The 25,555-nt window shown below is 41.5% G+C and overlaps 1 pseudogene; it reads left to right on the plus strand.

The window, feature by feature from the left end:
- The first annotated feature begins 685 nt into the window (after positions 1-685).
- The window catches only part of LOC110507042, a 50,741-nt pseudogene continuing 25,871 nt past the window's right edge, over positions 686-25,555 (plus strand).

A 25,555-nucleotide genomic window follows, 5' to 3' on the forward strand; every position in this document is an offset into this window, starting at 1 on the left:
TCAGACCGCAGCGCCACATGGGAGCCCTAAAAGTGGCATTCTCTGTTTACAAATCAGGTACTTCTCGCATGTGTCAACGATCTGTTTAGAAACATATTATATTCTTATTTACAATAAAAGTGACTCCAAAATGACCTAATACATTATTTACCATTAATTTCTATTGGTTTCAAAATAATCTGAAACACAACCAAAACAAACAGCAAATATATCAGACAAGCTTGTAGAGTCACAAGCTTGATGTAATCATTGTGTGCTAGGAATATGGGACCAAATACTAAACATTTTGCTACTTTAATACACATACAGTACCAGTGAAAAGTTTGGACACACCTACTCATTCAAGGGTTTTTCTTTATTTGTACTATTTTCTACATTGTAAAATATTAGTGAAGACATGAACTATGAAATAACACATATGGAATCATGTAGTAACCAAAAAAGTGTTTATCAAATCAAAATATTTTTTATATTTGAGATTTTTCAAAGTAACCACCTGTTGCCTAATTGACAAGTTTTGCACACTCTTGGCATTCTCTTGGTATTCTCTCAACCAGCTTCACCTGGAATGCTTTTCCGGTCTTAATAAATACAAATAATATATATTATTTGTATTTATTGAGACAGAACAGTGAAGAGGAGACATGAAAGGTTGGAGGGATTGCGAATCAGAAGGACTGATCAAATGTTTTTTCTCTTTGATGAGGTTGACCTGACAGAGGCGAGAGTGGCCGAATCCAGCACTAAGAACGTCAACAACATTTTCACAGTCTTTCTATCTTTTTCTTTCTTTGGCCTACTTCTTTTTCTTTCTCTCTGTCCTTATGTATTTTTGTCTCTGGGCTACTGTCCATCAAAATATCAGTCTGTGACATTCACTGTGAGTCCCCTCTTTTTCTTACTTTCTTTCTCCTTTTCTTCCTGTCTGTCTTTTTCTCTGTACATTTCCTATGTTTCTTGTTTACTGTCCACCCCTATATTAGTCCTGTTTCGGCCGTGGCCATTCTAACCTAAGATTCATCATCATGTGGTCATGCAGTGGTCAGATGACCAAACTGCAGAATGAACACCACTAAAAATCACCAAACCTCACAATTCCTGACTTTTTGATAATGATAACATTTCCTGATGACATGAATAACATTTCATCACTTACACTCTACTCTGCGATAGGGGGTTCTTTCTCTGCAAAAAATCACAGCACAAAATAAGTTTAGAGTCTGGCTTTGAAGGTAAAAGGTAAAGGTAAAGGTAAAATTAAAAATTTAAGTGTATTTATTAGTTGCCTTTGGAGTTGTTCCACCTCAAAAAGAACAAGAAAGAGGATTTTGACAACTACCATCTGATTGTTCTGAAATCGTTTCTGTTAGAAACAGATAAGGAAACAGATTACAGCAAAATTATTTTGTTGAAATATAATTTGGGGGAGGTACCATAATTATTGAACATTATATGAATCCTATAAATTAAAATGTCCAATTTGGGTGTGATCAATTAGCTTAATTTATCAGAGATCAAATTATATTTCAACAAACTAATGTTGCAGGAATGCTTATCCTAACTACAGAAAGGATTTCAGAATCTGAGATGGTGGGTGTCATGGCTTGCTGAAGTGACATGGAAAGACCCTTTGGAACATTTACATTTAATAACTGGGTGGAGCTGTGTTCGTCGGTGAGTTTCCGGGAGTGGCGGCTTGTGTTTGAATTTGTGTGTTTGTGTCTTTCTTCAGGAAAGGAAAACCCCAGACCAAATATAGCACACTCAACACAGTCTGGAGGGAGAGAGAGAAGGAAAACCGCCAGAGCCAAATTTGACTGAACTTCACACTGGAAGTAAGGCAGAAGAATGAGAGTGGGTGGGGGGAGCACAACAGAGACGTGTTTCCCCAGTTGGTCACTCTTCCTCCGTTCTTATGTGTGTGTCATGACATTGTTTATAGTTGCCTGTAGAGAGAGAGAGAGAGAGAGTGTGTGTGTGTGTGTGTGTGTGGACTGTCGGTTCCCACTGTGTTATGCACTCCCCCATGTGAAGTACCTGGTCTATAGTCTAGGAAGGGCAGGATGGGTGCATTTATTCGAAAATGTTTTTCAAGGAAAACAAGTATTTATTGGACAAATTCAGGTATCCACCCATTAGCTGTCTAGTGAGAATACACCCTAGGACAGCCCTCTGATCTAGTCAGGGCCGGATCCTTGAACAACGGACAGTCCCCAAATGATCATCTAGTTATATCTCCTTTAGCTAAAGGCTGCAGAGAAAATGGCAGTGATAACATTGTTGCCAACTTTAATGAGCCTCTGGCTGGTTGAGTAGCAGTGAAAACAGGATGTGTGTGTCTTCCTCCCTCAAGTCCTTGTCTGTTATGTCAGTGAAATACAACACTTCAGTCATATGAGATGCATGAAATTGAGTCAAGGTCATGGTTGTGCATGTGTATGCATGGGTACTCGAGATATCGATCTGTCTTCACCTCTGTGCAGCACTCTGCTCCTAAATAAAAATTCCAGTTCACACAGTAAAATATTTAGGCGCATATGCAAGTAAAATGGTCGCCCTGTAGAGCCCTGCTGTGGCTCGCTCACACTTTATCTTTGCTGTAACTTTTCTCCATAGTAGGGGTTTCCAACACTGGTCCAAGAGAGCTACTGTCCTGTAGGTTTTTGCTCCAACCCCAGTTGTAACTAACCTGGTTCAGTTTATCAACCAGTTCATTACTAGAATCAGGTGTTCTAGATAAGGGTTGGAGTGAAGACCTACAGGAGTGAAGACCTACAGGACGGTAGCTCACCAGGAACAGAGTTGGAGAGCACTGCCTAAATCCTAGAAGTGTCTAGTGCACGTGTCAAACTCATTCCATGGAGGACCAAGTGTCTGCAGGTTTTCGCTCCTCCCTTGATGAATTGAGGTCATTAATTAGTAAGGAACTCCCCTCACCTGGTTGTCTAGGTCTTAATTGAAAGAAAAAAACTAAAAAGCAGACACAAGGCCCTTTAATGGATTGAGTTTGAAACCCCTGGTGTAGTGAGTAAGCCATGCGTTGTCCGCTCACTTTTTTGGCATACACAGTGGCTTTATGTCCCAAATGGCACCCTATTCCCTACGTAGTGTGCTACTTTTGACCAGGGCCCTGTCAAAAGTAGTGTTCTATATAGGGAATAGTGTTCCATTTGGGACATACCCACAGTGTATGCCTGAGAGTGAGTATAACTCATAGTTGGACTGCCTGTGTGTGTGTATTGCATCAGCCTTTCTAGATGTAGGCAACTGTGCTTTTTGAGTTTTTTTTTTAAGTAGGTGTGAGTGTGTGCCTGTCTGCCACCCCAGGTAGGATCCCATAATTATATCCAGGTCATCAGGAGGGTCCAGCCAATGAATTATACTCAAAAGCAAACATTACATAACTGCAGGTGGCAGTAAATCACCAACACTGACTTTATACCTGTTCAAACAACACTCCAGGTGGCAGTATGCACCCGTTCAGTTTGTTTACCAACTGATAGAAGAAGTAGAAGAAGAAATTGACTACTTTAAAATGGAGATAGTCTCAATGGTGCTGCCCATGTTGTCAGACGCCATAATGTGACAGCTACAAAGAGGAGAAGTCTTACTAAGTATATTGTGTGTGTGTGTAGATGGGCCATCTTAAGTGCGTGTGTGTTTGCGGTACTGCTCTCTGGCAGAGAGGAAAGGCGTGCAACTATTTTTATCCGTCTGGGAATAGGAGCCCCTTTGTGAAGCAACTGTGGAGGAAACGGATTGGAAGCTGATGTCCATTCTGTAGAAATATAGTGTTACTTACCCACATTCATCCACAACTTCTGACCCAATCAATCTATCAATACATACACACAAGCACACTTGCGCACTCACTCACACACAACAAGTACTAAAAAAAGCAGTTGCACATCTAAAAAGGCTGATACACAATACACGGACACTGATACACAAACACACACACTCAAGTTGGCCCATCCATTCAGTAGGAGTGCTTAAGCATGGGACTTGATGTGCTTCCTCCCATTTGCATTCCTGGCCACATCACATTGCACAACCCCTGGTTTCATTTCTCTGAGCACTGTGTGTCTTGCTCTTTCTCTCCATCTCTCTCTCTGTCTCGCTCTCTTTCTTCTTCAAGTGATATTTGTCCTCTCTGTGTGTGTAGATCATCACTCCGTGTCGTCGGCTGATTCTGTGTGCGGACAACAGGAAAGAGATGGATGACTGGATGTCAGCCCAGAAGAGTGTTCAGAACAGAGAACACTTTGAGGTGAGGGCAAGGTCAGAGGTCAGGGGTCACTCTTCTCTCCCTCTCATCCAATTCCGGGGTGCATCCCAATAATCTCTCCTTCCTCCTGAAGTGTGCACTTGTTCACTGCTCTCCACAAATTTAAACGGTGTAACCATGGGCTAGAGGGAGTTTCCATACACCAGTAATTTCCTTCCAAATCTCTGAAGGTACGTTAACAAGACCCACACTTTGGGAAAGCAGAGATTCCTGGGACACACCCCAAAATGGACCCCTGGAGCCTACCCTCATAGCCTAAACACTTGTATGGAAGAGAAAGGATACGTTCGACAGGTAGAAGTAATATGGTAATAGCTCCGATTTGACCTTTGGTAGGTTAGTTGGAAGTTTCGCTGTATCGTTATTGCCTTTCTAATAAATGTATATCTATGCTAATGTCTGCGCTGGGTTTCTTAAAGGGGAATGGAAACACTAGGATTTAGAACGCCAGCTAACTAACTGTAAATCACCATATTGGCATTGTTGTGTCACTGGCAGGAGAGAACTGAATTTACAGAGTAACTCCAAATCTGAGAATGGGTTTATTACAGAGAACAAAATCATTTTAGTTAGGGAGCCAATAAACCTACTGAAGCCATTCATGTTTGAACCGATCTTTGCCCAAGATCAGAGTTCGTTCTCGTAGCAGTAACAACACCAACACCAGCCTGAAACATCTCAGCTCAGAGGTGTGAGTGCAGATGCTGCCAGATAATGGCTAGAGGGTATGAGTATGTGTTGTAGAGAGATGGTATCGATACAGCACAAAATCCCAGCGGATGGTGGCTGTATTGCAACCAGTCAGACGTTCCTGTCAGTCTGTCTGGATGGCGATGTATTTATTGGGCATGTCACCAATCCTTATGAAGGACTTCCTGGTAGAAGACGTTACTCCACCAGTCTGCAGCCGATATGCCAGTTAAATAATTGCTTAAACAATTTATAATCAAGCTAAATGTAAGGTTAGTATCAGCAGTAGTTAGGTGCTCATATACAGTGCCTTGCGAAAGTATTCGGCCCCCTTGAACTTTGCGACCTTTTGCCACATTTCAGGCTTCAAACATAAAGATATAAAACTGTATTTTTTTGTGAAGAATCAACAACAAGTGGGACACAATCATGAAGTGGAACGACATTTATTGGATATTTCAAACTTTTTTAACAAATCAAAAACTGAAAAATTGGGCGTGCAAAATTATTCAGCCCCCTTAAGTTAATACTTTGTAGCGCCACCTTTTGCTGCGATTACAGCTGTAAGTCGCTTGGGGTATGTCTCTATCAGTTTTGCACATCGAGAGACTGAATTTTTTTCCCATTCCTCCTTGCAAAACAGCTCGAGCTCAGTGAGGTTGGATGGAGAGCATTTGTGAACAGCAGTTTTCAGTTCTTTCCACAGATTCTCGATTGGATTCAGGTCTGGACTTTGAATTGGCTATTCTAACACCTGGATTGGTTTATTTTTTAACCATTCCATAGTAGATTTTGCTTTATGTTTTGGATCATTGTCTTGTTGGAAGACAAATCTCCGTCCCAGTCTCAGGTCTTTTGCAGACTCCATCAGGTTTTCTTCCAGAATGGTCCTGTATTTGGCTCCATCCATCTTCATCAATTTTAACCATCTTCCCTGTCCCTGCTGAAGAAAAGCAGGCCCAAACCATGATGCTGCCACCACCATGTTTGACAGTGGGGATGGTGTGTTCAAGGTGATGAGCTGTGTTGCTTTTACGCCAAACATAACGTCTTGCATTGTTGCCAAAAAGTTCAATTTTGGTTTCATCTGACCAGAGCACCTTCTTCCACATGTTTGGTGTGTCTCCCAGGTGGCTTGTGGCAAACTTTAAACAACACTTTTTATGGATATCTTTAAGAAATGGCTTTCTTCTTGCCACTCTTCCATAAAGGCCAGATTTGTGCAATATACGACTGATTCTTGTCCTATGGACAGAGTCTCCCACCTCAGCTGTAGATCTCTGCAGTTCATCCAGAGTGATCAGGGGCCTCTTGGCTGCATCTCTGATCAGTCTTCTCCTTGTATGAGCTGAAAGTTTAGAGGGACGGCCAGGTCTTGGTAGATTTGCAGTGGTCTGATACTCCTTCCATTTCAATATTATCGCTTGCACAGTGCTCCTTGGGATGTTTAAAGCTTGGGAAATCTTTTTGTATCCAAATCCGGCTTTAAACTTCTTCACAACAGTATCTCGGACCTGCCTGGTGTGTTCCTTGTTCTTCATGATGCTCTCTGCGCTTTTGACGGACCTCTGAGACTATCACAGTGCAGGTGCATTTATACGGAGACTTGATTACACACAGGTGGATTGTATTTATCATCATTAGTCATTTAGGTCAACATTGGATCATTCAGAGATTCTCACTGAACTTCTGGAGAGAGTTTCACTGAAAGTAAAGGGGCTGAATAATTTTGCACGCCCAATTTTTCAGTTTTTGATTTGTTAAAAAAGTTTGAAATATCCAATAAATGTCGTTCCACTTCATGATTGTGTCCCACTTGTTGTTGATTCTTCACAAAAAAATACAGTTTTATATCTTTATGTTTGAAGCCTGAAATGTGGCAAAAGGTCGCAAAGTTCAAGGGGGCCGAATACTTTCGCAAGGCACTGTATATATATATATATATATATCCTATAATGATGTTTATCATCAGCGCTGTTTGGCGCGATGGTAACACGTTTATTTTTTCGACCTGAGTTCGAACCGCAGACAGCATCATGATTCATGAAATCTCATTCTAACCACTACTGGGGCGTGCTCATTATAAATAAATTGTGATTTAGTGTTGGTATCAGACTAACTTTTAAGATTTTTTGCAGAGCGTACAGGCTGGAAGTTCATCGCCAGTTCACCCTATGGGCACAAGTGAGAATTAGAATTGGACGAGGTGTACGGTGTCTCATCCCTGCCTGTGTCTTTTCTTCCATAAGCAAAGGCATTTACATATGGTTTGAGTTTGAATAAAACCAGTTCATTTAGTAAATCTAGCCTGCTGTCATTTTTTATTCAAGACATAGGCCTAATGCCTGCGCCTTATGTAAAAATAGTATTAGTTAGCTTGTCCACTATAACAACAGGTTCAAGCGTAACCAGATAAACTTTGTTTGAAGATAAAACTACTTTCATCGCGCACTAGTCCCATGTACCTGGAGTAGTGACATCAACTGGCTTTGGCTGCCATCTATTGGAAAGGAATGGTAACTACACTGGGCAGCTAATTGGCAGAGTCAAAGTAGACTTTAATAATATATATATATTTTATTCTATTTAACTAAGCAAGTCAGTTAAGAACAAATTCTTATTTACAATGATGGCCTACCGGGGAACAGTCGGTTATATGCCATTTAGCAGACGCCTTTATCCAAAGCGAACTGGGTACATGGTAGTGGAAACGGATCATAGAAACAGGATTATAATTTTGATATAATGGATGGTCAGTCCTTACCTCTATAGCTCTGTCTATGCATTTGAGAGTGGTTACATTTCTTCAGACCCATCCCTCAGCTTTTTACCCAAAGAGGAGCAGGGAGAAACTATTGTTTATATTGCTGATTGCCACATTAAGAAGTTGAGATGCAGATTAAATACACACCAAAATATGTTACAGATAGTATATACATTTCCCATCACTCAGACAGTTGGTGAATACACAGCATCCAGCACCACAAACAATCAAATGTATTTTACAAAAGCCCTTTTTACATGAAAATAATAACCACACTCGTTATAGAGTGTGCAACAGATCAACACCTCAGGAGCAAATGTCTGTTGGCTTTTCATAGCTGAACATTCATAGGTTGAGAGAGATAGTCAAAACAGCAGGACCGGGACAAGGTAGCATATCCATTGAATGGGTAAAAAAAATCTGTGAAAAATAACTCCACTCCGGTGGATGGATCTTTGAATTCGCTGTTGAATGGCCTGCTCCTTCTCCATTTTCGGATCACCAGCCCACTCCCCCAAAGTGATCGATAGTATATCTTGACTTGCACTGTGATGATTGTGATTCTGAGCTCTCAGGTTCCTACAGCGAGTTATGGTCTTCACTGATCTCACTCTCCATCTGTGACATATAGGGCAGGACTCGGTTGTATATTGATGGTCGTTAGCTCAATCTAGCTGGGCCCCGAGCTCTTTAGTGATGGTCCCGGTGGACCTCTTCTCCACCGCAGCACAGGAACAGTCTGGCACCCAGGGGCCAGTTTGGCATGCTGTATTAACTGTTTTTTCCTGTCGGTAGAAAACAATTAAGGCATCTATTAAGCTATAGTTATACTCAAGAATTACTGCATATACAGGTGATAAAAGAATGTATATGTTTAAAGTAATGACTAAAGTAAACCACACTGAAACTGTAGAACTCTATGACGTGTTAAGATCATAAGATGTCTGATGTGTGTGTTGGAGAAGACTTGTAAGTAGTATTCATTTATTGAGTTAATGTTGAATAATAGAAGGGAACATTCAACATTTGTAAGTGTGTTTCAAAGTAGGTTAGGGAAATATTGACGGTTAGAATGGAACATGGCGATCTATTTCTCTGAAGAATAGGCGAGACTGAGCTCCGAGGAGAGAAGTAAGCCAGGTGCTGCAAAACCATACAGGTTTCCTGTTTTGAGCTAGAATTGTCAGCTGCAGACATGAAGATAGAGGTACACGGTTAGACAGAAGGAGCTATCAAAGTAGAACATTGTGACAGAGTTAGAGAAGAGGGGCATTTATAAAGTGTATGGTAGGACCAAATGTGAGGTATAAAAGGCTATGTGCATTGTATGATTTTCAGAGCTCTCTGAATAAAGAACTAACCTATTGCAGAATCTGGGACTTTGTCCAGTTCTTTATTAACCAGAGCTTTACAACCTCTGGAAATTGGTCAAAGCTTGAGTGATTGCTGAGTTCAACCATTGAGATAGCAAAATTCTCGTGACAACAGTATTGCCCATTTTATATCCACAATGGCCTCAGGAATGACCGATTGTGTCTTGAAATAAACAACAGCCTTAGAAATAACATGGATTCGCATGTACCTCTGCCTCCTGCACAGTCTCCTCCAGGATGAACACCTTTTCATGGATGAAGATGTTATCCTGAAAACAAACAAACGTTTTGTTATGACAACTGAACCCAAATATATCAGTTGGCAATAACAAGCTACCTGTCTTGTATGCTTTGTCAACACACACACACACACACACATATACAGAGCAACTACAGGGACATTTATTTCTCAGCAAACATTATCTATGTCAACTTCAGTCTAGCTAAATGAGGTGGAGCTAACAAAACATTACAAAAACAAATCTGTCAACAAAATGTATTGCAGTATTTGACTGAGGTGGAAGTTAGCTACAGTAATGACCTAATAACAGGGGTACACGGAGAGAAACTGTGTTGCAATTTTAGTTGCAGCTGGGTTGCTTGCTAACGTTATTTGCTGGGGGGTGTTACACAAACGCAATTAGATAGTTACCTTCTATGAGAGTTGCAACAAAGTTGTCCAGTATCTAAGGCTCGTTACCTTAGGCTCCATTGCATTGACTCGCGTCGCCTCCTTCGTCCAGTCGCTTTTGCTTTGCGATGTTGATGATAATCGGTCAGTAACAGCTACACCATAGCCCTCGAAAGTGCCCTTCACCACGAAGTCTGCTTCCGCGAAGTGCTGTCTGCAGATATTGGTAGCTCGATCTGGCACGTCCTTCTTCTTCAAAAGTTGCGGCTCCTTGGGCAGCTGATGGTAGCTTGCCGAGGGATTTCTTTGAAGCCAGTTCATGCAGCCTGGCGCTATACAGTTCATGTTTGAATTACTACTTGTTGTTGTCTGCACCTAACCTCACTCACTTCGATTCACTCTATACGCGAAAACTCAATACCACAGACAATTTTTTATTTTATTATACCACTTATGCTGCTGTTCTTGCTTTTCACGAGTGTAGCTTGTTGCTGTTGGCCAAGTCATCAAAGCGGCAATAGGCTAGAATCATAGAGCCTCAGTGTGTGTGCAAAAGCTAGGAAATATCTAATCAATGGAAAATGGGATTAAAATGACAGAATAAAAATTAAGGAGAAGGTTATGCTACAATGACCAAGAGCCAACAGGTAGGCTGCTACTTAATGTTTGAACGGAGTCAAATAGATTTGATTTGAGTTGTTGTTTCTCCTGGTTTGATGCAGTAATGCGTAATCATATTTGATAATGGTCTACAGTAGTGCGAGTCGGCTTGGTTGGTTGCTGTCTCTCCCTCCCTTATCACTCGGTCACAGAACATCCCCTTCCCCGCCTGCACCTCGACCTCTCTCCCTCCTTTATCAGCTCCAGTTAATAAAGTAGATTAAAAATAAATTTTCTGCTGCTTCCTCACTTGGATCAAACCGGGTCTGTTATTGACCAGGTGTATCTGGAACGGTTCTAGTTGTCCTCGGGTCCATTCGCAACAGGTCTCTAGTTAAAAAACATAATTATGCATATTTGGTGGGAATGCCCCTGGTCCGTTTCGGAAAGGGGTCCAACTTTTTAGAACCTTGAAGACTTGCAAAGCCAGCTACTCCCTATGTATTCTTATTTATTTTAAGATGGACTTTTTTTCACCAGGAATTCAGCAAAAAAAATCATTTTAATTTAGGAAATCTGTTTCCAAGTATTCCCACAAATAAAAGTAGAGCCATACAGTGTGCTCCAAAAGTATTGGGACAGTTACCTTTTTTTGTGTGGTTTTGGCTCTGTAGTCCAGGACTTTGGATAAGAAATGATACAATGACTATGAAGTTAAAGTGCATGCAGACTGTCAGCTTTAATTTGAGGGTATTTTCACCCATATCGGGTGAACTGTTTATAAATTACAGCAATTTTTGTACATAGTCCCCCCCCCCCCCCCCATTTCAGGGGACCATGAGTGAGAAAGTTAGACGGACAAATATCATACCCCACCCCCAATGCTATCCTCCCCTGTTGTTGTAATGGTGAGGTTAGGATGTCATGGGGGTCATTATTATTCACAATTTATTCAGGATGATCCATTAATGTAAAGTGTTTAGAAACCTACTCTATTCTTATTTACAGTAAGTGTCTCCAAATTAACACAATACATTATTTACCATTCATTTATATTGGGCACAAAATAATCTGAAACACAACCAAAACAAACTGCAAAGGCATCCAACAAATTTGTAGATTCACAAGCTTGATGTAGTCATTGCATGCAACAGTATGAATATGGGTGTCTGTGTGGTCTGTCTTTTTTTGTGTGTGTGTGTCAGTCTGATGCATTTCTCCTTCCCACAGTGTGTAAGTTCAAGGCCCATAAACGCTGTGCTGTCCGAGCCACCAACAACTGCAAGTGGACTACTCTGGCATCCATTGGGAAGGACATCATCGAAGATGAGGATGGGGTGAGTGCTGATCTTGGGTAGGTTTAGCATTTTCCCCACTAATGGTTAAGGTTAGGATTGGGGAGGGGAAGCTGATCCTAGATCTGTACCTAGGGGAAACTTCACCCTGAAGCTGTGTGAGGGCTCCTCAAAAATGGGGATACTGCTCAGAGAGGTCCCCTGTACCCCTGCTAGAGAGGAGCGCAGTGTAGCCAGTTTATTAAACATCATTGTACACTATGCAAACGCATACATCAAACATGTCATACAATATAAAAAAAAAAAAATGCAATGCAATGTAAACAAAAATGCAGAATATCCTATATGGACAGTGTATCAATAAATGCATGTACGTATAGGCTATATAGACTCACTTCAGTCTTATAATCAATGTATTCAACAAATGGTTGATTACAAGTTGTAGCCTATAGTGCCCTTGCCTACTGCCCACTATTCCTACACTGAATAAAAATATAAATGCAACATGTAAAGTGTTAGTCCCATGTTTCATGAGCTGAAATAAAAGATCCCAGAAATTGTCCATCTGCACAAAAATTTGCTTTAGAGAATTTGGCAGTATGTCCATCACCTCATGCTTCAGCATGATAATGCACGGCCCCATGCCGTTAGGATCTGTACACAATTCCTGGAAGCTGAACATTTCCCAGTTCTTCCATTGCCTGCATACTCATCCGATATGTCGCCCATTGAGCCTGTGGGGGATGCTCTGGATCGACGTTTACGACAGCGTGTTCCAGTTCCCGCCAATATCCAGCAATTTCACACAGCCACAAACAACAGCCTGGTCAACTCTATGAAAAGGAGATGTGTTGCACTGACTGGTTTTCTGATTCATAAACCTACCATTTTTTAAGGTCTGTGACCAACAGATGCACATCTACATTCCCAGTCATGTGAAATCCATAGATTAGGGCCTAATGAATTTTTCAATTGACTGATTTCCTTATTTGAATTTTAGCTCAGTAAAATCTTTGAAATTCTTGCATGTTGCGTTTATGTTTTTGTTGAGTGTATATTCCCTTTAGTGCAATTTGTTGTCTATGAGCAAAGGATGGTTGCCCTCTCCCTCTTTCTCTCCCAACCTCTTTCTCCCGCTCTCCATCTCTCAATTAAATTATAAAGGCTTTATTGGCATGAAAAGTGTAAACCACAGTTTTTGCAAAGCAAACATATAGAAACATATTAAGTCAATGGTGAGAGAAATAAATAATTACTGAAATAATAACAGTGACTTCTCCCTACACTGCAGATCTCTATGCCTCACCAGTGGCTGGAGGGCAACCTGCCGGTCAGTGCTAAGTGTACAGTGTGTGACAAGACGTGTGGCAGTGTGCTCCGACTGCAGGATTAGCGCTGCCTCTGGTGCAGGGCCATGGTGAGTCTGTGTGCTTGCAAGCGTATTTGGGTGGTGCGTCTTTAGGCATCTGTTTGAGGGATAAGTGCCAACTGCATTACTATACTTTTCAGCAGCCACAATACAGTATTAATGTATATTTGTTTTCTCCATACACTGATTTATGACACTTTCACTACAGTCACAAGGCCATTGAACTTATCAGGTTGTTGACTGTACATACTTGTCGTAATGCTCTGTGCATGTTGATGTACAGGTGCACACGCTGTGTAAGGAGCAGCTGTCCACTAAGTGTCCCTTAGGGCAGTGTAAGGTGTCGGTCATCACTTCCTCTCCGGGGTCAAGTGTCCCCTAGGTACAGATCTAACCTTAACCATTATTGGGGAAAATGCTAAACTGACCTAAGATCAGGGGCAACATCACTTTACACCTGTGTTTGTAGATAAACAGGACAGATAGGGATGTCTGCGTGACCAGTGTTCATTAGGCCTAGGGTTTCAAAATTCCCAGGTTTTCCAGAAATCCTGGTTAGGAAGACTCCCGGAATCAGAAGGGAATAGGCACGAAATTCAGAATTGTAAAAAAAAAAGAAAAACTTGGACGTTTTGGGAAAATTAACATAGCAATATTTTTAAATAAGCTCTTTCTTATTAGATGTTAGGGTCTGGTTTCCCAGACACAGATTAAGCTGCTCAATGGAGAATATCCATTAATCTGTGTCTGGGAAACCGACCATGAAAGTTCAGGTGTGTGCCGTAGTCTGGTATAGCGGTTAAAGCTCCCAACTCCGGACCTAGTTTACCCTCCTGGCAACAGGGGTCCATCCTCTCATTAGTTCTCATTTGCCGGTCATTGGTTCTCATCTGCCTGTCATTGGTCCTCATCTGGCTGTTATTGTTTTTCATTGGTCCTCATCTGCCTGTCATTGGTACTCATTGTTCCTCATCTGCCTGTCATTGGTCCTCAGGGTTCTGGAAGGCCACCTGCCCGCCTTCCTGCACCAGCCCTCTCCTGGTGTTCGTCAACAGTAAGAGCGGCGACAACCAGGGCATCAAGTTCCTGCGTCGCTTTAAACAGCTGCTCAACCCCGCCCCGAAGTCTTTGACCTCATGAACGGGGGGCCGCATCTCGGGTAAGTCTGCCCTGTATGCGTGCGTACGTGCATGCATCTGACATGGCTGTGTGTGTTTCTGACGGCACTGTGTGTATAGCTGCTTGTCTTTAGAGGGCTCTCTCTTCTGTGTCTTTCCTAGTTTGCGTCTCTTCCAGAAGTTCGACACGTTCCGGATCCTGGTGTGTCGGGGTGACGGCAGCGTGGGCTGGGTCCTCTCTGAGATCGACACTCTGACGCTCCACAAACAAGCAAGTTTAACCCACCCCACCCATCTGCACTGAGCTGAAAATGAGCTTCCATCAGTTGGGCTTCACCCACTGGCTCTTGGGCTCTTTCTCAATTAGTGTTTCCTTGATTACTCTTGTTCTTAGACATGGGTTTTGGGAAGGAGGTGAGGAGAGAACTCAGGGAAAGACCAATTGAGAAAGAGCTTTGGCTACTCTCCCATCATCCCTAAGCAAGCCCTGAGCATAGCAGGCAGCTCTAGCTACTGTGCCAGCCAGCGACTCTCATGTTTCCCTTGTCCCACTTTCAACAATCTAGTAACAAAGAAACCGTTTTGTCACACTGCCTGCCTCTATTAGTTGTTAGATTGACAGATAAACAGACAGACACTGCCCCCTGCTGGTCGTAAAGTACACACAGTCCTGGCTTACCAGGCTGTGTGTTACATGTATTAAGTTTTTCTCGATTGCATGAACACTTTTCTCGAAACAGGGTTCACTCTTGCAAAACAATTACCAGAGCCCACTAAACTGAAGTGCATTTGCAGTGCTTGAGGAGTCACTACAGACCCGGGTTCGATCCCAGGCTGTGTCACAACTGGCCATGACCACGAGTCCCATAGGGCGGTGCACAATTGGCCCAGCGGCAGGTTTGGCCGCAGGGGCTTTACTTGGCTCATCGCACTCTAGCGACTCCTTGTAACTTCGGTGTTCCGACACTGGTGTGGCTGGCTTCCAAGGTTAAGTGGTCGGGTGTTCAGGACAGTGGTTTGGTGGGTCATGTTTTGGAGGATACATCGACCTCTCCCGGACATATGCAGAAATCGCTCCGCCATTTCCCGGATGTTAAAATTCTAACAGTTGGCCTAAATTCAGTTTGTGACAAAACAATCCATCATTGTGTAGAGAATCATTGTACCATCTAAACTGCTGTGAAATATCTTTTCCATAACCAAAATATTGTATTTTAAGTGGTTTGAAGCTGGTGTAAAAGACACAAAAACTAAACTTAAGAATGTGAAACATAGAAATAGAGCACATATAACAGATCTATCTCTTCTTAGACTTGCTTTCAATGAGAGTGACAGATCTATAACTCAGATTTCTATCTGAATTTGGCCGGGTCGTCCAAAAAGTTACATATTGTAGCTTTAAACCAGCTATCATTATTAGTCCAGGACTTTCTCCTGGTCAGGTCAGGATGAAAAAACGTCCAGCCCCTAAACTATACATTGTTTACATTTTTTGCCCAGGTGGAGTATTATGGGGTACGAGACCAAGTTCCCGCGGCAACATTCCAGCTCCACGGTGACAGAGGATTGCAGCGACGACTCTGAGGTACTTGTCAATTACATCGTTTTTCAGCTCTCTGGTTGAGAGAATGCCAAGAGTGGGCAAAGCTGTCATCAAGGCACTTTGAACAATCTAAAATGTATTTTGATTTGTTTTACACTTTTTTTGCTTACTAGATTATTCCATTGTTGTTATTTCACTATCCATCACTATTATTCTACAATGCCATTATGCTGCCGCAGTTGCCGGTAATATGCTACACCGGGTCGGCAACCTTTTCCATTTTTAGAGTGCCAATTTATCTTACCGTTTCTACCAATCTGCGTGCCAGTTATGATTTTCATATGCAAATTTTCGTGAAACAGTTTCATTTATTTTACAAAGTCTTTGTAACTCCAAATCATTGTATTTGTATTTATTAGAGATCTAAGGCAGCAGCTACTTTTCCTGGGGGCCAAACATATTAAGGCACTTACATTAAACAAAAGATTTAAAAAAGTACATGATATATCATTATTACACCACTACATACTGTAACTACAATACAAAATGTATAATACCACCATACAACACTATTACAATGTACGTGTGCTAGCGTTTGTGTGCGTATACGTATGTCTGTACCCTTGTGTGTGTCTCTTCACAGTCCCCGCTGTTAAGGTGTATGTTTATGTTTTATAATCTGATTCTACTGCTTGCATCAGTTAGCTGTTGTGGAATAGAGTTCCATGTAGTCATGGCTCTATGTAGTACTGTGCGCCTCCCATAGTCTGTTCTGGACTTGGGGATTGTGAAGAAGACCTCTGGTGGCATGTCTTGTGAGGTATACATGGGTGTCTGAGCTGTGTGCTAGTAGTTTTAACAGACAGCTCGGTACATTCAGCTTCTCACAAAAACGAGTTGTGATGAAGTAAATCTCTATTCCACTTTGAGCCATGAGAGATTGATAGACTAATCCCCATTTTAGCTACTGTTGTATCAATATGTTTTGACCATGACCGTTTACAATCTAGGGTTACTCCAAGCAGTTTAGTCACCTCAACGTGCTCAATTTCCACTCTATTCATTACAAGATTTAGTTAAGGTTTAGGGTTTAGTGAATGGTTTGTCCCAAATACAATGCTTTTAGTTTCTGAAATGTTTACCACTAACCTATTCCTTGCCAACAATTCTCAAACTAACTGCAGCTCTTTAAGTGTTGCAGTCATTTTAGTCGCTGTAGTAGCTGAAGTGTATAGTGTTGAGTCATTCGCATACATAGATACACTGGCTTTACACAATATAGCAGGGGGTATAAAGCCATAACAACACATACGTTTTTCCAGTAGCAGACTATGATCGATAATTTCAAAAGCGGCACTGAAGTCTAACAAAACAGCCCCCACAACCTTTTTATCATCAATTTCTCTCAGCCAATTGTCAGTCATTTTTCTAAGTGCTGTGCTTGTTGAATGTCCTTCCCTGTAAGCATGCTGAAAGCCTGTTGGCAATTTGTTTACAGTAAAATAGCATTGTATCTGGTCAAACACCATTTTCCCCCAAAGTTTACTAAGGGTTGGTAACAGGCTGATTGGTCGGCTATTTGAGCCAGTAAAGGGGGCTTTACTATTCTTAGGTAGCGGAATGACTTTTGCTTCCCTCCAGAACTGAGGGTACACACTTTCTAGTAGGCTTAAATTGAAGATATAGGAGTGGCAATATCACCATGTGGTTAATAAAAAATGATATCTAAATGATAATTATTCAAATCTTAACGTAACTTATATTGCCATTGCCAACTATGTAAAAAAAAAAATCCTACATAAAGCCAACAATTAAAACAAAACAAAGCCTGCAGGTAGAAAATATCCTGATAAAATTTTTTATCATATTGGCTACGCATGGCCTGTCTGCAAGGAACTTGAAAAGATCAGCTTGGTCCAACCAGAAAGTTTGTACTGACAAACATGCAACATTGTATATATCCTGGACCCTCAGAGTTTCCTACACCCTGAGCTCCAGACAGATACAGTTGTAGGCTAGTTACAGTATTTGCGAAGGGGAAATAATCATTCAGAAACAAAAAACACAATGCATAAATTAACAACTCTTAAATGAAAGGAAATAAACCAAACTTATTTCTCACAAGTGTAGCATAGGTTGTGCGCTCTGTAAACAACGTGTCCCTCCGACACTGAGAACAGTAAAATACTGTAATAATAATACATTGAATGCATTAATAGAAATTATGGTAACCAAACAAACATTGTAATTTGAAATTATGGGAATTAACTGGAAATATACCACTGGTGTGCCATCCCCGCAGCCTCAGCAATGGATTATGGTACACTCAGACAGGCCTCCACAATGGATTAGTCCACTGAGACAGGCCTCCACAATAGATTAGTCCACTGAGACAGGCCTCCACAATGGATTAGTCTACTGAGACAGGCATCAATCAAGATGTGGCATAAAATATCATTTTTTTGCAACTGCTGGACTAAAAACTTCTAGGTCTACCAACAGCCTATCGACCAAACAATCCACCAGTCTACTAAATGGGGTCAGCCCTAATATTTCTATTGCACTATACAGTGCATTCGGAAAGTATTCAGACCCCTTGACCTTTTCCACGTTTTGTTATGTTACAGCCTTATCAATCTACACACAATACACCATATTGACCAAAGCAAAAACAGGTTTTTAGAAATGTTTACAAATGTATTAAAAACTATCATATTTACAGTGCCTTGCGAAAGTATTCGGCCCCCTTGAACTTTGCGACCTTTTGCCATATTTCAGGCTTCAAACATAAAGATATAAAACTGTATTTTTTTGTGAAGAATCAACAACAAGTGGGACACAATCATGAAGTGGAACGACATTTATTGGATATTTCAAACTTTTTTAACAAATCAAAAACTGAAAAATTGGGCGTGCAAAATTATTCAGCCCCTTTACTTTCAGTGCAGCAAACTCTCTCCAGAAGTTCAGTAAGGATCTCTGAATGATCCAATGTCCAATGACCTAAATGACTAATGATGATAAATACAATCCACCTGTGTGTAATCAAGTCTCCGTATAAATGCACCTGCACTGTGATAGTCTCAGAGGTCCGTTAAAAGCTCAGAGAGCATCATGAATAACAAGGAACACACCAGGCAGGTCCGAGATACTGTTGTGAAGAAGTTTAAAGCCGGATTTGGATACAAAAAGATTTCCCAAGCTTTAAACATCCCAAGGAGCACTGTGCAAGCGATAATATTGAAATGGAAGGAGTATCAGACCACTGCAAATCTACCAAGACCTGGCCGTCCCTCTAAACTTTCAGCTCATACAAGGAGAAGACTGATCAGAGATGCAGCCAAGATGCCCATGATCACTCTGGATGAACTGCAGAGATCTACAGCTGAGGTGGGAGACTCTGTCCATAGGACAACAATCAGTCGTATATTGCACAAATCTGGCCTTTATGGAAGAGTGGCAAGAAGAAAGCCATTTCTTAAAGATATCCATAAAAAGTGTTGTTTAAAGTTTGCCACAAGCCACTTGGGAGACACACCAAACATGTGGAAGAAGGTGCTCTGGTCAGATGAAACCAAAATTGAACTTTTTGGCAACAATGCAAAACGTTATGTTTGGTGTAAAAGCAACACAGCTCATCACCCTGAACACACCATCCCCACTGTCAAACATGGTGGTGGCAGCATCATGGTTTGGGCCTGCTTTTCTTCAGCAGGGACAGGGAAGATGGTTAAAATTGATGGGAAGATGGATGGAGCCAAATACAGGACCATTCTGGAAGAAAACCTGATGGAGTCTGCAAAAGACCTGAGACTGGGACGGAGATTTGTCTTCCAACAAGACAATGATCCAAAACATAAAGCAAAATCTACAATGGAATGGTTCAAAAATAAACATATCCAGGTGTTAGAATGGCCAAGTCAAAGTCCAGACCTGAATCCAATCGAGAATCTGTGGAAAGAACGGAAAACTGCTGTTCACAAATGCTCTCCATCCAACCTCACTGAGCTCGAGCTGTTTTGCAAGGAGGAATGGGAAAAAATTTCAGTCTCTCGATGTGCAAAACTGATAGAGACATACCCCAAGCGACTTACAGCTGTAATCGCAGCAAAAGGTGGCGCTACAAAGTATTAACTTAAGGGGGCTGAATAATTTTGCACGCCCAATTTTTCAGTTTTTGATTGGTTAAAAAAGTTTGAAATATCCAATAAATGTCGTTCCACTTCATGATTGTGTCCCACTTGTTGTTGATTCTTCACAAAAAAATACAGTTTTATATCTTTATGTTTGAAGCCTGAAATGTGGCAAAAGGTCGCAAAGTTCAAGGGGGCCGAGGGGGGCAAGGCACTGTACATAATAATTCAGAACCTATACTCAGTACTTTGTTGAAGCACCTTTTTGCAGCGATTACAGCCTTGAGTTGTCTTGAGTATGACGCTACAAGCTTGGCACACCTGTATTTGGGGAGTTTCTCTCATTCTTCTCCGCAAATCCTCTCAAGCTCTGTCAGGTTGGATGGGGATTGTTGCTGCACAGCTATTTTCAGGTCTCTCCAGAGATGTTCGATCAGGTTTAAGTCGGGCTCTGGCTGTGCCACTCAAGGACATTCAGAGACTTGTCCCGAAGCCACTCCTGCATTGTCTTGGCTGTGTGCTTAGTGTCGTTGTTCTGTTGGATGGTCAACCTTCACCTCAGTCTGAGGTCCTGAGCTCTCTGGAGCAGGTTTTCATCAAGTATCTCCTCTGTACTTTGCTCCGTTCATCTTTCCCTCGATCCTGACTAGTCTCCCAGTCCCTGCGGCTGAAAAACATCCCCACCACATGATGCTGCCACCACCATGCTTCACCGTAGGTATGGTGCCAGGTTTCCTCCAGACTTGACACTGCATTCTGGCCAAAGAGTTCAGTCTTGGTTTCATCAGACCAGAGAATCTTGTTTCTCGGAATCTGAGACTTCTTTAGGTGGCTTTTGGCAAACTCCAAGCAGGCTTTCATGTGCCTTTTTGTATTTGTATCTATTATGGATCCCCATTAGCTGCTGCCTTCGCAGCATCTACTCTTCCTGGGGTCCAGCAAAATTAAAGCAGTTATACAATTTTAAAAACATTACAATAGATTCATTACAGAATTCACAACACACTAAGTGGGTGCCCCCAGGCCCGTACTCCACTACCACATATCTACAACACAAAATCCATGTGTGTATAGTGCATATGTTATCATATGTGTCTGTGCCTATGTTTGTGTTTCTTCAGTCCCCGCTGTTCCATAAAGTGTATTTTTATCTGTTTTTTAAATATAATTTTACTGCTTGCATCAGTTACCTGATGTGGAATAGAGTTTCATGTAGTCATGGCACTATGTAGTACTGTGCACCTCCCATAGTCTGTTCTTGACTTGGGGATTGTGAGGAGACCTCTTGTGGCATGTCTTGTGAGGTATGCATTAGAGGTAGACCGATTAATCGGAATGGCCGATATCAAGTTTTCATAACAATCGGAAATCTGTATTTTTGGACACCGATTTTTATTTTATTTATCCTTTATTTATCTAGGCAAGTCAGTTAAGAACATATTCTTATTTTCAATGACTGCCTAGGAACAGTGGGTTAACTGTCTTGTCAGCTCGGGGATTCAATCTTGCAATCTTACAGTTAACTAGTCCAATGCTCTAACCACCTGCCTCTCATTGCACTCCACGAGGAGACTGCCTGTTATGCAAATGCAGTAAGAAGCCAAGGCAAGTTGCTAGCTAGCATTAAACTTATCTTATAAAAACAATCAATCAATCATAATCACTAGTTAACTACACATGGTTTATGATATTACTAGTTTATCTAGCGTGTCCTGCATTGCATACAATTGATGCGGTGCGTATTCGCAAAAAAAAAACTGTCTTGCACAATGTGTAAACATAAACATCAATGCCTTTCTTAAAATCAATACACAAGTATATATTTTTAAACCTGCATATTTAGTTAATATTGCCTGCTAACCTGGCTCGTTGCGAACTCTGTGAAGACTATTTCTTCCTAACAAAGACAGCCAACTTCGCCAAACGGGGGATGATTTAACAAAGCGCATTTGCGAAAAAAGCACAATTGTTGCACGACTGTACCTAACAATAAACATCAATGCCTTTCTTTAAAATCAATACACAGAAGTATATATTTTTAAACCTGCATATTTTGCTAAAAGAAATCCAGGTTAGCAGGCAATATTAACCAGGTGAAATTGTGTCACTTCTCTTGCGTTATTTGCACGCAGAGTCAGGGTATATGCAACAGTTTGTGCCGCCTAATTTGCCAGAATTGTACATAATTATGACATAACATTGAAGGTTGTGCAATGTAACAGGAATATTTAGACTCATGGTTGCCACCCGTTAGGTAAAATACGGAACGGTTCCGTATTTCACTGAAAGAATAAACGTCTTGTTTTCGAGATGAGCGTTTCCGGATTCGACCATATTAATGACCTAACGCTCGCATTTCTGTGTGTTATTATGTTATAATTAAGTCTATGATTTGATAGAGCAGTCTGACTGAGCGATGGTAGGCACCAGCAGGCTCGTAAGCATTCATTCAAACAGCACTTTTGTGCGTTTTGCCAGCAGCTCGTTGCTGTGCTTCAAGCATTGTGCTGTTTGTGACTTCAAGCCTATCAACTCCCGAGATTAGGCTGGTGTAACCGATGTGAAATGGCTAGCTAGTTAGTGGGGTGCGCGCTAATAGCGTTTCAAACGTGACTCGCTCTGAGACTTGGAGTGGTTGTTCCCCTCCCCTCTGCATGGGTAACACTGCTTCGAGGGTGGCTGTTGTTGTTGTGTTCCTGGTTCGAGCCCAGGGAGGAGCGAGGAGAAGGAGGGACGGAAGCTATACTGTTACACTGGCAATACTAAAGTGCCTATAAGAACAAACAATGGTCAAAGGTATATGAAATACAAATTGTATAGAGAGAAATTGTCCTATAATAACTACAACCTAAAACTTCTTACCTGGGAATATTGAAGACTCTTGTTAAAAGGAACCACCAGCTTTCATATGTTCTCATGTTCTGAGCAAGGAACTTAAACGTTAGCTTTTTTACATGGCGCATATTGCACTTTTACTTTCTTCTCCAACACTTTGTTTTTGCATTATTTAAACCAAATTGAACGTTTCATTTTATATTTGAGGATAAATTGATTTTATTGATGTATTATATTAAGTTAAAATAAGTGTTCATTCAGTATTGTTGTAATTGTCATTATTACAAATATATATATTGTTTTTTACATCGGCCGATTTAATCGGTATCGGCTTTTGTTGGTCCTCCAATAATCAGCATCGGCGTTGAAAAATCATAATCGGTCGACCTCTAGTATGCATGGGTGTCTGAGCTGTGTGGTAGTCATTTAAACAGACGGCTTGGTGCTTTCTCCATGTCAATACCTCTCACAAATACAAGTAGTGATGAAGTAGAGATTGACATGCATATTATTAATGTTTGCTCTCTATGTACATCCAAGGGCCAGCCGTGCTGCCCTGTTCTGAGCCAATTGCAATTTTCATTTTACTGAGGAGTGGCTTCTGTCTGGCCACTCTACCATAAAGACCTGATTGGTGGAGTGCTGTATAGATGGTTGTCCTTCTGGAAGGTCCTCCCATCTCCACAGAGAAACTCTGGAGCTCTGTCAGAGTGACCATTCGGTTCCTGTTCCCCTCCCTAACCAAGGCCCTTCTCCCCTGGTTGCTCAGTTTGGCCGGGCGGCCAGCTCTAGGTAGAGTCTTGGTGGTTCCAAACTTCTTCCATGTAAGAATGATGGAGGCCAATGTGTCCTTGGGGACCTTCAGTGCTGCAGAAATGTTTTTAGTACCTTTCCCCAGATCTGTGCCTCGACACAATCCTGTCTCTGAGCTCTATGGACAATTTCTTCAACCTCCTGGCTTGGTTTTTGCTGACATGAACTGCCAACTGTTGGACCTTAAATAGACAGGTGGGTGCCTTTCCAAATCATGTCCAATCAATTGAATTTACCACAGGTGGACTCCAATCAAGTGTTAGAAACATCTCAAGGATGATCAATGGAAACAGGATGCACCTGAGCTCAATTTGAGTCTCATAGCAAAGGTTCTGAATGCTAGTATAAATAAGGTATTCTGTTTAGTTTTTTTAATACATTTGCAAAAGTTTCTAAAAACCTGTTTTCGATTTGTCATTATGGGGTATTGTGTGTGTATTGATGAAGAACATTTTTTTTAATAAATCCATTTTAGAATAAGGCTGTAACGTAACAAAATGTGGAAAAGGGAAGGAGTCTGAATATTTCCCGAATGCCCTGAATGTGGTGATGCTGTGCAGTTCAAGATACATTTCCTCAAGAATAGCCTGTTTTCGACTTTGATTGTTACCTGTTCCACAGGTGCAACAGATTCTGACCTATGAGGACTCTGTGGCAGCCCACCTGTCCATGATCCTGACTTCAGATCAGCACTCAGTGGTCATCTTCTCGGCTAAGTATGTCTGTAACTTCAATCAGTCTGCCCACCTGCTATGTCCATACTGTTTCTTATGTCCAGCTTCACTATCCCGAGCATTGTTAGGTGTAGGTTTCCATTGCCCTGACTGTGTGTGTGTGTGTTGTGCATGTTCATAGGGTACTGTGTGAGACAGTGAAAGACTTTGTGGCTCGAGTGGGGAAGGCCTACGAGAAGAACAAGGAGAGCTCCGAGGAGTCGGAGGCTATGGCCAAGAAGGTAAGCTGCAAGGAACCATTGCTTTGTCCCAGTTATCTCATCTTCCTCCCAAAGTGTGCAGTTGTTCACATCCATTCAGTGATTTTATGTAAATGATTGGTATAGGAAATATGGTGGAAACTCCCTCCAGCCATGTTTGTACTAATCCAGTGAATCGGACCTGTGTTGATTGGTCGATTGGTTGCAGTGTGGAGTTCTGAAGGAGAAGCTGGACTCGCTGCTGAAGACTCTCAACGAGGAGGCGCAGGTGTCTACTATGACGCCTGCCCCTCCTCCTACCATCGCTGAGGAGCAGGAGGAGGGCGAGGGGGTTCTGGTGCCATCGACCGCCGCCCCCCCGTGCTCCCCCCCGTGCTCCCCCAGGGAACAGCTGATGCTGAGAGCCAACAGCCTGAAGAAAGCCATCAGGCATATCATTGAGCACACTGAGAAAGGTAAGATGTTACCTTCCTACTGCTATTTCTTTTATAGTTCATAGTTGGGGTCAATTCAGAAAGTAAACTGAATTTCCAATTCAGTCCTCCATGAAAAGCAATTCTGAAAATTGGAATTAGAATTACAATAAGGTTATTTTTCCTGTACGGGAACTTTTTGTCTGATGTGGTTAAAAAATAAACAAACATTAAAACATAGTAGGATACACTGACCTACTTGGCATACTTGAGGTTTCACATGTTACATAAAAACAGAGGACAGCCAAAAACATCAAAGCCATGAGCATTGCAACAGGAGAGCAGGACTCCCTATTATAGTTATTGGAATAGGAATTTCAGTTTACTTCCTGAATTGAGTGAAGCGAAATGGAATAGACGTATGCCAACCCTGAGATGATATAGTTGCTATCTACACTCATCCAAATAAGAATTGGTTCTTAACTGACTTGCTAAGTTACATTTAAAAAAGAAAGAGTGGTTTAATCTGCCCTGTACTTTTCAAAATACAGTGCCTTCGGAAAGTATTCAGACCCCTTGACTTTTGAAAACTTGTGTAAATATGGTATTTCTGTTTTTTTTTAAAGTTATGTTATAACAACCTGCTTTTGCTTTGTCATTATTCGGTATTGTGTGTAGATTGCTGAGGATTTGTATTTTTTTTAATCCATTTTAGAATAAGGCTTAAACGTAACAAAAATGTGGAAAAAGTCAAGG

The sequence above is a fragment of the Oncorhynchus mykiss genome, chromosome 27, assembly GCF_013265735.2.
Source record: "Oncorhynchus mykiss isolate Arlee chromosome 27, USDA_OmykA_1.1, whole genome shotgun sequence".
Lineage (NCBI taxonomy): Eukaryota > Metazoa > Chordata > Actinopteri > Salmoniformes > Salmonidae > Oncorhynchus > Oncorhynchus mykiss.